Raw genomic sequence first — 14,980 nt, 5'->3', positions numbered from 1 at the left:
AGGTGTAGTGGACAGCGAAGAAGGTTACCTCAGATTACAACAGGATCTTGATCAGATGGGCCAATGGGCTGAGAAGTGACAGATGGAGTTTAATTCAGATAAATGCGAGGTGCTGCATTTTGGGAAAGCAAATCTTAGGACTTATATGCTTAATGGTAAGGGCGGAGGGAGTGTTACTGAACAAAGAGACCTTGGAGTGGAATCGCTGGTAGATAGGATCGTGGAGAAGGCATTTGGTATGCTTTCCTTTATTGGTTAGAGTATTGAGTACAGGAGTTAGAAGGTCATGATGCGGCTGTACAGGACATTGGTTAGACATTGGTTTGAAATATTGTGTGCAATTCTAGTCTCCTTCCTATTGGAAAGATTAGATTAGATTATTTACAGTGTGGAAACAAGCCCTTCGGCCCAACAAGTCCACACCGATCCGCCGAAGCGCAACCCACTCAGACCCATTCCCCTACATTTACCCCTTCATCTAACACTATGGGCAATTTAACTTGGCCAATTCACCTAACTTGCACATTTTTGGATTGTGGGAGGAAACCGGCGCACCCGGAGGAAACCCACACAGACACGGGAAGAATTTGCAAACTCCACACAGAGAGTCACTCGAGGCGGGAATTGAACCCGGGTCTCTGGCGCTGTGAGGCAGCAGTGCTAACCACTGTGCCATCGTTGTGAAATATGAAAGGGTTCAGAAAAGATTTACAAGGATGTTGCCAGGGTTGGAGGATTTGAGCTATAGGGAGAGGTTGAACAGGCTGGGGCTGTTTTCCTTGGCACGTCGAGCCGAGGGGTGACATTATAGAGGTGTACAAAATTATGAGGGGCATAGATAGGATAAATAGACAAAGTTCCCTGGTGTCAGGGAGTCCAGAACTGGAGGGCCTAGGTTTAGGTTGAGAGGGGAAAGATATAATAGAGACCTAAGGGGCAACTTTTTTCCACGCAGAGGGTAGTACGTGTATGGAATGAGCTACCAGAGGAAGTGGTGGAGGCTGGTACAATTGCAACATTCAGAAGGCAATTGGATGGGTATATGAAAGGAAGGGTTTGGAGGGATATGGGCTGGGTGCTGGCAGGTTGGACTAGATTGGGTTGGGATATCTGGTCAGCATGGACAGATTGGACTAAAGGGTCTGTTTCCATGCTATACATCTCTATGACTCTATATGCTGCATCTGCACAGTAACTTTTGATTGTCACGCATCCTTCTGTCTCTCAGAGTTCTGCAATCTCTAATCATTTTGATATGATATTTTATTTTTTATTCTTCCTGCTAAAAGGGAAACACTTCATGTTTTCCTACATTATACTCCATTTGCTACATCTTTTCCCACCGACTTAAACCATCTTTCTCTTTTTATAGCCCCCTTATGTCTTCCTTGAAAATTACTTTCCAATTTTATGTCATCAGCAACTTTGGTAACTGTGTCTTCTACTGCTTCATCTATGTCATTGATGTAAATTGTAAATTATTCAAATGCCAGAATTGACCCTGAGGCACGCCACTTGTTATATCATGAGAACCTGAAAAAAAAACACATTTGTACTGACTCTCTGTTTACTATTAGCCAGCTAATTTTCTGTCCATGTCAATATGCTAACCACTGTACCATGAGCTCCTATGTTCTACAATGAATATTAATGTGACACTTTATCAAATGCCTCTGGAAATATAAGAAAAAGTACATCCACCATTTCCCCACTATCCAAACACTCATATTATTTTTGAAATAATTCTAACAAATTGGTGAAATATGTTCTCTCCCTTCACAAGACGTACTGGCTCTATTTGACTACTTCAAAACCTACATTGTCATGCCACAAATTCCTTAATAATAATTGCTAACATTTTACTTATGATAGATAGTAAGTTAACTGCTCTGTATTTCTTTCTTTTTGAATAAAAGATTTATATTTTCTAACCCAGTCATAGAGTCAAAAGTTGTGGTGCTGGAAAAGCACAGCTGGTCAGGCAGCATCCAAGGAGCAGGAGACAATAGACAATAGGTGCAGGAGTAGGCCATTCAGCCCTTCGAGCCTGCACCGCCATTCAATATGATCATGGCTGATCATTCCTAATCAGTATCCGCTTCCTGCCTTATCTCCATAACCCTTGATTCCACTATCTTTGAGAGCTCTATCCAACTCTTTCTTAAATGAATCCAGAGACTGGGCCTCCACTGCCCTTTTGGGTAGAGCATTCCACACAGCCACCACTCTCTGGGTGAAGAAGTTTCTCATCATCTCTGTCCTAAATGGTCTACCCCGTATTTTTAAGCTGTGTCCTCTGGTTCGGCACTCACCCATCAGCGGAAACATGTTTCCTGCTGCCAGAGTGTCCAATCCTTTCATCATCTTATACGTCTCAATCATATCCCCTCTCAGTCTTCTAAACTCAAGGGTATACAAGCCCAGTCGCTTCAGTCTTTCAGTGTAAGGTAATCCCTCCATTCCAGGAATTGACCTTGTGAACCTACGCTGCACTCCCTCAATAGCCAGAATGTCTTTCCTCAAATTTGGCGACCAGAACTGCACACAGTACTCCAGGTATGGTCTCACCAGGGCCCTGTACAGCTGCAGAAGCATCTCTTTGCTTCTGCACTCAATCCCTCTTGTTATGAAGGCCAGCATGCTATTAGCTTTCTTCACTACCTGCTGTACCTGCATGCTTGCCTTCATTGACTGGTGTACAAGAACACCTAGATCTCTTTGTACTGCCCCTTTACCTAAATTAATTCCATTGAGGTAGTAATCTGCCTTCCTGTTCTTGCCACCAAAGTGGATAACCATACATTTATCCACATTAAACTGCATCTGCCATGCATCTGCCCACTCACCTAACTTGTCCAGGTCACCCTGTAATCTCCTAACATCCTCATCACATTTCACCCTGCCACCCAGCTTTGTATCATCAGCAAACTTGCTAATGTTATCGCTGATGCCATCTTCTATATCATTAACATATATTGTAAAAAGCTGCGGTCCCACACGGATCCTTGCGGTACCCCACTGGTCACTGCCTGCCATTCCGAAATGGAGCCGTTTATCACTACCCTTTGTTTCCTATCAGCCAACCAATTTTCAATCCAATCTAGTACTTTGCCCCCAATACCATGCGCCCTAAGTTTACTCACTAACCTCCTATGTGGAACTTTATCAAAAGCTTTCTGAAAGTCCAGGTACATTACATCTACTGGATCTCCCTTATCCAACTTCAGAGTTACATCCTCAAAAAACTCCAGAAGATTAGTCAAGCACGATTTCCCCTTCATAAATCCATGCTCACTCTGTCCAAACCTGTTACTACTATCCAGATGTGCCGTAATCTCATCCTTTATAATAGACTCCAGCATCTTTCCCACCACTGAGGTCAGACTAACTGGTCTATAATTTCCTGCTTTCTCTCTCCCACCTTTCTTAAAAAGTGGTATAACATTAGCCAGTCTCCAATCCTCAGGTACCGATCCCGAATCTATCGAATTCTGGAAAATAATCACCAACGCATCCACAATTTCCCGAGCCACCTCCTCAGTACCCTGGGATGTAGACCATCAGGCCCCGGGGACTTATCAACCTTCAGACCTAACAGTCTCTCCAACACCAAATCCTGGCAAATACAGATTCCCTTAAGTTCAGGTCCTTCGGTCACTGCTACCTCAGGGTCTTCCCCAGTCTTGTGTCTTCCCCAGTGAACACAGATCTGAAGTACCCATTTAATTCTTCTGCCATTTCTTTGTTCCCTGTAATATATTCCCCTGTTTCTGTCTTCAAGGGCCCAATTTTAGTCCTAAACATTTTTTTGCCTTGCACATACTTGAAAAAGCTTTTACTATCCTCCTTTATATTATTGGCCAGTTTACCTTCGTATCTCATTTTTCCTCTGCATATTTCCTTCTTGGTAATCCTCTGTTGTTCTTTAAAAGCTTCCCAGTCCTCTGTTTTCCCACTTATCTTTGCTATGTTATACTTTTTCTCTTTTAACTTTATATGTTTCTTAACTTCCCTCGTCAGCCATGGCCACCCATGCCTCCTCCTGGGATCTTTCTTCCTTTTAGGAATGAACTGATCCTGCAACTTCTGCATTATACACAGAAATATCTGCCATTGTTCCACCACGGTCATCCCTGCTAAGGTATTGCACCATTGAACTTTGGCCAGCTCTTCCCTCATAGCTCCATAGTTCCCTTTATTCAACAGAAGTACTGTCACTTCCGACTGTACCCTCTCCCTTTCAAATTGCAGATTGAAACTTAATGTATTATGGTCACTACTTCCCAATGGCTCCTTCACTTCGAGGTCTCTGACCAATTCTGGTTAATTACACAATACTAGATCCAGAATTGCCTTCTCCCTGGTCAGCTCCAGCACCAGCTGCTCTAAGAATCCATCTCTGAAGCACTCCATAAAGTCTCTTTCTTGAGGTCCAATACCATCCTGATTCTCCCAGTCAACTTACATCCGACATCCAGACTACTGTTTGGGGGCCTGTAGATGACTTCCAAGAGGATCGTTTTACCCTTAGTATTTCGCAGCTCTATCCACACTGACTCTACATCCCCCGCGCAAGGGACTGAATATCGTCCCTTTCCAACAAGGCCACTCCACCCTCTCTGCCCATCAGTCTGTCCTTACGATAGCACGTGTAGCCTTGAATATTATTTCCCAGGCCCTGTCCACTTGAAGCCACGTCTCAGTTATCCCCACAATATCGTATCTGCCAATTTCCAAAAGAGCCTCAAGCTCATCCATCTTATTTCTAATGCTTCGTGCGTTCATATACAGCATTTTTAATTTGTTACTGCTCTCACCCTTCCCATCAACCCCTATTCCACTCAACCTTACAGCATGATCCCTTTTTGAATTTTCTGCCTCATTGATACAGTTGTCTTTCTTGACTTCTCTTGTTCTAACTTTTCCTTCAACTCCCTTTTTGTACATCCAGTTTGTCCCCTCCCCCCCGCTACTTAGTTTAAATGTAGCGGTGTTGCAGTAGAAAACCTACTGCCAGAATGCTGATCCCTAACCTGTTAAGGTGCAAACCGTCTCTCTTGTAGAATTTATGTTTGCAACAAAATGTACCCCAGTGATTCAAGAACTTAAATCCTTGCTTCCTGCACCAGTTCCCCAACCACACATTCAAGTCCATTACCTCCTTGTTTCTGGCCTCACCAGCTCGAGGAACTGGAAGCAAACCAGAGATAACCACCTTGGACGTCCTGCTTTTCAGCCTTCTTCCTCGTTCTCCAAAGTCCCGCTGTAGTATGTGCCTCCTCTTCTTCCCGACATCATTTGTGCCGACATGTACCACCACCTCTGGCTCTTCACCCTCGTCCTTGAGGATTTCCTGCACTCTGTCCGCGATGTCTTTCACCCTGGCACCAGGAAGACAACACACCATCTTTAAATCCCATCTGCTGCCACAAAAACCCCGGTCAGTTCCTCTCACGATGGAGTCCCCTATTACCACGGCTCTATGCGATGTCCGACTCTTCCGCTCTGCCTCTGCGCCAACTTTTGATTGACAGACCTGGCCGCCTCGCGGACTGGCAGTGTCATCAGTCTCCACTGTTTCCAACAGCTTCAACTTGTTCCTGACAGGTACTTCTCCTGGGGTCTCTTGCACCTGTCTCCTCTCTGCCTTCCTCATCGTCTGCTCTCTTCTGCTCTCTTCTGGCATGATTGGTGTAATAACCTCGCTGAAGGTCTTGTCCAGAAATATCTCATTTCCTTGGATGAGCCTAAGGTCCTCGAGTTCTTTCATCAGCGCTGCAATATGCTCGGTCAATAGCTGAATGTGCACACACTTTCTGCACATGTACGAGTCAGACACACCAGAGTCGTTGACCTCGCACATCAAGCACATAGCGCACTGAACCAGCTGGGCAGTCATGTCTTCACCCTCTTCAACTGTGGCGTAATCACTTCACTCAACCTCCTTTTCAAAGACTCCTGAGCTGAAGCCTCACTCTTCGATTAAAAACTTCCTTAGACCCTTGTTTTGTAACAAGCCTGTGGACTCTTAATTTAGGTTCTTAACACACCCACTCTAATAGCAAATCACTTACCTTCCCAACCGACTTTGCGCTCTGCCTGAACTTCCGCCCAGCTCCCGCCGCTCTCTGCTGCGAAAAGAGAGAGTTGACGTTTTGAGCACAAGCTCTTCATTTCTGATTAAGGGCTTAAGCTCAAAACATCGACTCTACTGCTCCTCAGATGCTGTCTGACCAGCCGTGCTTTTCCAGCGCCACACTTTTTGACTCTAATCTCCAGCATCTGAAGTCCTCACTTTCTCATGTCGGCCCGACCAAGTAATAATTGAAGTTTCCTTCCGTAAAGGACATTAGTGAACCAAAGGGGTGTTTCTAACAATCAACAATGGATTCATTTGAATTCATTAGACTCTTAATTCCAGAGTCTATTGAATTCAAATTATACCATCTGCCGTGGCAGGATTCAAACCTGGATTCCCAAAACGTTCCCTGGATCTCTGGATTAACAGTCTACCGATAATACCAGTAGGCCATTGTCTCCCCTAAGGCTAGGCTAATCTAAGCATGTTTGCAGACAGTGAGGGAGAAAATTCTGATGCCGATGATCATGACATGATGCTGAGTTGCAGCATCTAACATCAAGGCAACTGAGTTACCAGTCAAGAGCAACTGAAAATAACACACGTCTCTTCAAATCGGTATACAATCACCAGGTCAGAATGAGTTGTCAAACCTCCAAAACGATTTATTGATGGTTGGATTATCAATCTTCTTAATTCACATTTTTATTGTTTGTTGGTAACCTCAGTCAATGCAGAAGTTGAACCTGTGTTGTTGGTGCCCCTCTCCCCCCCGCCCCCCACTCCCCTCCACCCCCATTGTAAATCAGCCATCCAGGAGAAAGTGAGGATTACAGATACTGGAAATCAGAGTCAAAACTTGTGGTGCTGGAATCATCTTCCTGTTAAAGACCTTATGGTCGAAACATCAACTCTCCTGCTCCTCAGATGCTGCCTGACCGGCTGTGCTTTTCCATCATCACTCTCTTTAAAACCAACCATCCAGCCAACTGAGCCAAAAGAAAACAGTGTGGTGGTGGTGGATAAGCAGGAATATCATAGGGGATAGTGGAGGAGCTGATCATCACAGGAGGAGACTGAAGAGAAACAGAAGGAACATCGGTGAAAAGGGAGAAGGCTAGGAGAGGTGGGGAGGGTATATAATGTAGAGGAGGAGGGTAGAGTGTGAACAAATCAAAGGAAACACTAACGGCCGCATCTTTCTCTTAACTGGCTCATACAGAGGGCTAGCAGAGAATGTGCACTATAATGGGAAGGGTTCAAGATCTCTTCCTGCACAACGCAATTATACCCAACAGAAACAGAAATTGAAGAATATGATTGCACAAGGCCTCATTTGAAGGCTTGGCAATAAAGGGAAGCTTTTGCTACAGATTAAAAGTGAATGAACAATTCCGTGTCTCAAACATAATTTCTCTCAGAGAGAAGCACTTGGGTGCACCAACAGTGACAATGGTGGTGGAGCTGGTGGGAAGCAGAGAGTATTCCACATACAGCCATGCAGGAGCATTCACAGGTACATGTATCTGGAAGTTAAGGGCATAGGGATCAGGCTGTTCTGCCACCTGCGGAATTCTAAAAGCAAAGGAATGTGGATGCTGGAAATCTGAAACAAGAACAAAATTTGCCAGAGAAACTCAGCAGGTCAGACAGCTTCTGTGGAGAGAAAGCAGAGTCAACATTTCAGGACCAGTGATCCTTCTTCAGAACTCATTGTTGCTAGGAAATGATGGGATATACACTGAAGACAGGGATTGGGAGAACGGAGTGAACAACAGGTGGAGATGGAGCCCACACAAAGAGAGAACACTTGTTGGGCAGACAAAGGAATGGATACTGTTGAGCCTGGGCAAAAGAAAAGTTGCTTATCGGGACCATTAGTGAGTGAAAATGGGTTAGCTGCGATGAAAGGAGCCCAAGGTCATCTGGAAACTCTGGTCAGCATCCCATTTCCATTTGGGGTCCCTGCAGTTGTCAGGACTCGATATCAAGTTCAATATTTTTCGGGCCTGAGCACCTTCATCCATGTCATCCCTCCCACTGGGCCTGACCTTGTCAAAACAGTGTTGGGGCATACGTAATGGTAAATTCATTGCTTTTGGATCCAATATTCTATCATAATAACAATCTAACTGTTTGAACATAGGACAGAAAACATTTCTTCTGGTATGCACTATCACAAATTTCCATATGTACCAGTTTAGTAAATGATTCATTGTAGGAACAAAACATTGAAAATGATTTGACATAAACCACTGAAACGTGCACCGTCAAGACTACAACAATGTCTCATAAAAGTTCAGGGATATAACTTTGATATTTGTTACAATCTGGGCTACTTCAGACACAATGAGAGGTGTACCAACGCCAAATTAGACAATGGCTGTTTGGCTGCACTTACAAAAAAATTACATAAGAAAACATCATCAATATCAATCCAGATGAATATTGGTCAACAGTAAGAAAAAAGACAATGAATGATTCACAACTGAGGACATTTTGGAAAGTTATTATCAAAGTCCGGCCTGATGGGATACAAAACGTGTCAGATGTGTTCCAAGGAATTTAGCCAGACAACGATGAGCCAGGGACCCTCAAGAGGCATGCTTTTCAAACATAAACAGATGCTTGTAGCTGAAGCTCTTTAGTAAACTCTATTGCCTCATTATACCAGGGGCATATGGGCATAGGGTGAAAAAGGCCCCTGTACAGCTCACTGTGTATTGCTCAGTTCACAACAGAAAAATCGAGAAGACTGTGAGGGTGTATCAGGCATGTCAAAGTCAGCCACCACATCAACAGAAAAAAAATTTCTCTACCCTCACAAGATTCCAATATATCTTTGGTTGAAGCTTGTAACAGATTTACTTACCATCCACGGTGACAATTTTCACCAAGTCACTGAGTAATATTCCAATTTTCCAACCACCAGACATTGGAAGGATCACTCAACTACACCCATGGTAATCACCATAAGTAGAAAGTGCATTGTGTACCTGGAGAAAATATCTGAAATTGGATCATACTGCACTGATAAATATCTTATGGACCTAGGATACCTTGGATGTGTACTACATGGGGTCTAAATCATGTGACAGCCTCACCACATTATCCCAGACCCAATATTTTTGCTGAATGAAATGGTTCATACTATTCAGCCATCCGTCATGAAATGAGCAACTGGACACCATCTCCATATTGCCATGTCACACTTCATAACAATACGTCTAGGTATGGGCTTTCTATTACCAGCAACAATCACATTAAAAAGCAAGTCAGGACACATTTGCCAAGTCATGAACAGTCCAATTTCCTGTAAATATGGGATAAACATCTTGAACATTCAGGCAGAATAAAAACAGCACTCATTTGACATCTGGGTGTGGAATTATCTAGTTTGTGAGAGTGGTAAAAGGTTTGAATCATACATCCCATCCAGGGAACATGGTCACCCACAGAAGTACTCAGAAAGTGTAGTGAGCCTTAAACCCAAGGAGTCACAATATCTAATGGAACAATGAGAAAGAGGAATAGAAAATAATTTGGGGAATTGTACAACATTCTAACATTGAGCATTCTGACTGTGCACAGAACACCACCAGAGGTAAACTCAGGGAATGAAAATGTTGAACGCAACCATGAAAATAATCTCCTCTTTAACAAAAGTAAAGTCACCAAAATATCAGTGAGCCAAGAACAGTCAGTTGATAAATCTAGATCACAGGACAGAAAGAAGATCATGAGATCTGGAAGGATTATTAAATTATTGATTCATTGTACAACCACTTAAAGTCTTAAACAGTTCAATTCTTAAACTCCTAAGCACAGTGACCTATTTTTGGAGTGATAGTTCTCACAACCAGTCTGAGACATATTTATTTTCATTCATGTATGTTATAGGAATATAGTAATATCATTTTAAGAAGAACATGCTGATGAGCATATAACCTTGATATAATACATGTCACTGACAGCTATAGACTTGTTCAGTGTGCAGTACATATTGCGAAGGGAGAGCAGCTATGCTTCCCTGTAACAACTAACCGCGATAACGAATGTGTCTTCTGAGCAATTTTATGACATAATAAACTGAACCGTGGTCCTGTTTCCCAGTCCTATTGTAAGAGTGGATTATCTGAGAATAAACTCAGAATCACAGCAAGATATCAATATGACATGATCACTGCACAACATTAAACAACTGCAAAAAGAAAGGACCAGAACACTATTGCCTTCTTTATTTTTTTCATCCTGTGAATTTGATCACCTTTTACAGTAACTGAGTACATGTGAAAACAGCTGATATCACTGAAATACAACCTACCTGTGTCACACATAGAAGGCCAAGCAGATAAAATAACGAACAAACACCAGCTGTCAGAAGAAGGCGCTTTGATTGGACCAATGTAGGGAACTGGTCTTGCAGGGCTGTCATAACTGTTTCTAATGGAAGAAAATGTCAAATGAAGACATTAATTAATAACTTGCACAATGACAGGACAAAACACCACTGGACACACCAAAGGCCAGTAGCAGTGGTGAACTCTCCCTCTTTATGGTCATTTAAGCAGGCATTGGATAGGCATATGGAAGTTATTGGGCTAGTGTAGTTTAGATAGGATTTGGTCGGCGGAACATCGAGGGCCGAAGGGCCTGTACTGCGCTGTATTTTTCTATGTTCTTTTCTATGTTCTATGTAAAAGGTTTCTGCATCCATTTTCTGGCTCTGAGATATGTATTTTTCCCCCAGTTGTATTTTTCCTGTTGCTCTGATGCAGAGGAAAACTGCATCATCGTTATCCTCAAATATCACGTAGGGTGTTTCAACATGAGTGAGTTTCAACATGAGTGAGTTTCAACATGAGTGAATAAGTTTGCTGACCATCCTGCTCCCTGTAAGGTAGGTAAATAAAAATCCCCATCTCTTGAGCAGCAAGATCTGTCTCAACGAAAAGATAAATTCTAGGCATGAGAGCAAAGATAAGATATAGAACATTAACATCTGAGATTGAAAATCACCACAATAGCTATTGGGCAGAGGAACATAGAAATTAGGAGCGAGTGGACAATTCAGCCCTTCAAACCCACTGTACCATTTGTCACGTTCATGGCTGTTCTTATTGTGGTCGCAATTCCTGCCTGTTTCCCACAGCCCTTTGTCCCATTTTTCATCAAAACATATCTATTTCTTTCTTGAATTTGTTGATTGATTCTGCCTCTTCTGCACTCTGGGGCAGTGAGATCCACAGATTCACAACCCTGTCAGAGAAATAGTTTCTCCTCACCCCAGTTTTGAACCTACTTCCTCTCAGGCTACATCTATGACCTCTTGTTCAAGACTGTCCGACAAGGAGGAATATCTGTTCCACATCTACCTTATCAATCCCCTTGAGCATTTTATGTGTGTCAATCAGATCATCCCTCATTCTTCTGATCTCCACATCCTTCCTCAAGTAAAGAAACCAGAACTAGATACAATACTCCAAGTATGGTCTCAACATCATCTCATATAATTGTGACAACATTACTTTTATAAACCAGTTCTTTTGCAATAAATGCCAAGATTCCACTTGCCTTTCTTATTATATGCAGCCCCTACATACCCACTTTCTGTGATTCATACACAAGGACACCCAGATCCCTCTACACTGAGGCACTTTGAATCTGCTTCTGATTTAATTAATAATTTGCTCTTTCATTATTCTTGCCAAAATATGTAACCTTGTACCTATCCACGTTAAATTCCATCTGCCAGATTCTAGTTCATTCTCTAGCTGTGAATTTTGTTTTGTTACATTCTGTCCCTCCCGGCAGCTCATTGATATAGATTGTCAACAATTGATGTCAGAGGATTGAACCCTGTGCTACCCCAATAGTTACTGTTCGCCAGAAGGACCCATTTATCCCGCCCCTCTGCTTTCTGTCAGTCAACTAATCCTCTATCCGAACCAATACTCTACCCCAAACACCCTCCGGTCTAACCTTTTGTATCAGTCTTAATGCAGCACCTTATCAATGTCTTCTGGAGGTCTAGATATAACACATCCACTGTGTCCCCATTATCCAACTTGATAGTTACATCCTCAAAAATTCCAACAATTTTGTCAAGTTCAACTTGTCCTGTATGAAACCATGCTGCCACTGGGGAATTGAGCTTTGTTGTTCCAAGTGGTCAGTTCTCTCCCTTATTATTGACTCCAGCAACTTCCTCACGACCGAGGTCAAACTAATTGATCTACAATTTTCCATGATTTGCCTATTTCTTTTTTCAAATACAGGCTTCATATTAAAGTGTTTCTAAATCACTGGCACCTTTCCAGAATCGAGGAAATTTTGGAATGTAGTAACTAATATATCCACTATCTCTGCTGCCTTAGGGTGCAGGCCATCAGGTCCTGGGGACTAATCTGCCTTTAATCCCATCAGTTTACTTAATACCTTTTCCCTAGTAATTTCACCAAGTTCCTCTATAGTAACTGCAGATTTTGGGAAGAAATTATAATCTTCCACTGCAAAAAGACACAAAATACTGGTTTAGTGCCTCTGCCATTTCTGAGTTTCCCATAATTACCTCACCATTTCCATCCTTTAAAGGGCCACCATTTACTTTCACTACTCTCTTCCTTTTTATATACTTATAGAAGCTTTTGGTGTCAGAGCTTATGGTTTTTGCTAGTTTCCTTTTATTGATCTCCTGATTCTCCAGAGTGTCTCAAACATTTGCAGTATGATATGCCCTAGTTTTTGTCTTTATGTTATCCTCGACCTCCTTGGTAAGCCATGGATTATCTTTTACCTTTCTATAATTCCTTTTCCTCTCAGGAATATACTTTAATTGACAGGTATTTAGTAACTCATTGAGCATTTGCCACCATTTTTCAAATGTCCTGCTCCTTTAATATTTTTCCTCAGACCCCCAGGGCCAACTGCTTTCTCAGGCCTGTATAATGACTTTTGGCCAACATTAAAACTCCTGTATATGACTCTGTCTTCACTCTTGCCATCTGAATTTGAAACTATAGAAGGTTGTGATCACACCCTACAAGATGATCCTTAACTACATGATCATTTACCAATCCTTCCTCATTACACAATACCAAATGTGAAGCAGCCAGTTGGTTCCATGACACGTTGCCATCAGAAAGAATCCCTCAGACACTCTATGAATCTTCCTTCAATACTACCCTTGACAAGTTGATGAATCCAATCAATATCTATGTACAAATCACCCATAATTTCTGTTATGGCTGGCTCATAAGCCCTCATTACTGCCTCATTTATACTTAGCCCTACTTTGGAAGTATTGTTTGAGAGTCTGTAAATTATTCCTACCAAGGGGTTTCTTCCCTTGCCTTTTATTTCCACTCAGATTGATTCAACATCTTGGTTCGTAGTGCCAATATCATTTCTTAATGCACCTTGATATCTCCATTAACCAATAAAACAGCTCCACCTCCTATTCCTACTTGCCTATCCCTTTGGAATACTCATTACCCTAGGACATTTCACTCCCAGTACTGATCTTCCTGCAACCACATTTCAATAATCTTCACCAGGTGATGTGACTGGTCTCTATTTGTGTTGTCAGCTCATCAACTTAACTCTGAATGCTGCATGCTTTCGCTAATAAGTTCTACTGGTTTGTCTTTCTCTTTTAATATTTGCTCATACACTCTCCGTTCTTACTTACTAATAACACTGAACCTCATCTCTCTCATTTACTCCAACTCACATTTTGATCTTCTATGATGCCTTCCCTCACCATCGCTGTTAGTGCAAATTGTATTGTGAAATCATTTGGATGCCGATGCAACTTTTCCCCAATTTTTATTTTGATGCAGGTGCTAATCATTTAAGACTAAGAGCTGCATTCTTCTTTCAGACAATAAGGGAACAATTGCTACAAAGAAATGTTATGCGTTTGTCCACTAACATCACCAACAGCACTTTTTTGCCCAACACTGTCATAATTTCTTCAAAAGAAATGATTTTTTTAAGTGATGCAATGCCATTTTTACCTAAACCTGCAAACTGTGTGTCAACTCCCAGAGTGAGCAGCATGAAGAAAAATGAAACAGACCATAATGGTGCCCACGGTAACTGTGCAAGGGCCTCTGGGTAGGCAATGAAGACCAAACCGAAACCTGAACAGTGAATAGAATTGAAATGACATAATGAACGTTGCTATTAACTTGTTGTTGACATTCATTTCATTTCATTTATTACAGTTGCCAATATTAGCCACCATTTGCAAAACTATTCATGTCACCAAAGTTGTGCGGATATGTGTTTACAATAAAAAACATTAGTTATTATATATTTGTAATACTAATCACTTTCAATTCAGAAATTATAATATTTAGAAGCAGTGAACACTGAGTTCAGAGTGACATTTGCAATCTAAGCAAAAAAAGAATCTCTCTAATATATTGGTGAAACTGGCATTTTAAAACAGGGAATAATGTTGGAGAGTAGGGAATGGGGAGAAATAATTGAACGGATAATTTAGAGTGTTTCTTAAATGGTTGGGGATTGTAAAGTGTAGTTGTACAAAGAGACCTCAGTCTCCTTGGTGCTAAGTCACTGAGGGTTAACATGTGTGTGCAGCAAGCTATTAGGAAGCCTCATGGAATGTCATCCTTTATTGCAAGAGGATTTGAGTACAGGGATAATGAAGTCTTATTTCAGTTGTATAGCAGCTTGGTTAGGCCACACCTGGAAACTGTGCACAGTTTGGTCATTTTTTCTCAGGAAAGATGTCATTGCATAGAGGGAGTGCAAGACTTGCTCCTGGAATGGTAGAACTGTCCGATGAAGAAAGATTGGGAAAACTGGGCCTTATTCTCTAGAGTTTCGTAGAATGAGAGGCAATTGCATTGAAACTTTCAACGTAGTTAAAGA

At 42.0% G+C, this 14,980-nt stretch overlaps 1 pseudogene; it reads right to left on the bottom strand.

The window, feature by feature from the left end:
- The window catches only part of LOC132819993 (sodium- and chloride-dependent neutral and basic amino acid transporter B(0+)-like), a 51,475-nt pseudogene that overhangs the window by 17,741 nt on the left and 18,754 nt on the right, over positions 1–14,980 (bottom strand).

The sequence above is a fragment of the Hemiscyllium ocellatum genome, chromosome 11 (assembly GCF_020745735.1).
Source record: "Hemiscyllium ocellatum isolate sHemOce1 chromosome 11, sHemOce1.pat.X.cur, whole genome shotgun sequence".
In the NCBI taxonomy this organism is placed as follows: Eukaryota; Metazoa; Chordata; class Chondrichthyes; order Orectolobiformes; family Hemiscylliidae; genus Hemiscyllium; species Hemiscyllium ocellatum.
The sequence above is the reverse complement of the archived record's forward strand: the minus strand, read 5'-3'. Positions and strand labels throughout refer to the sequence as shown.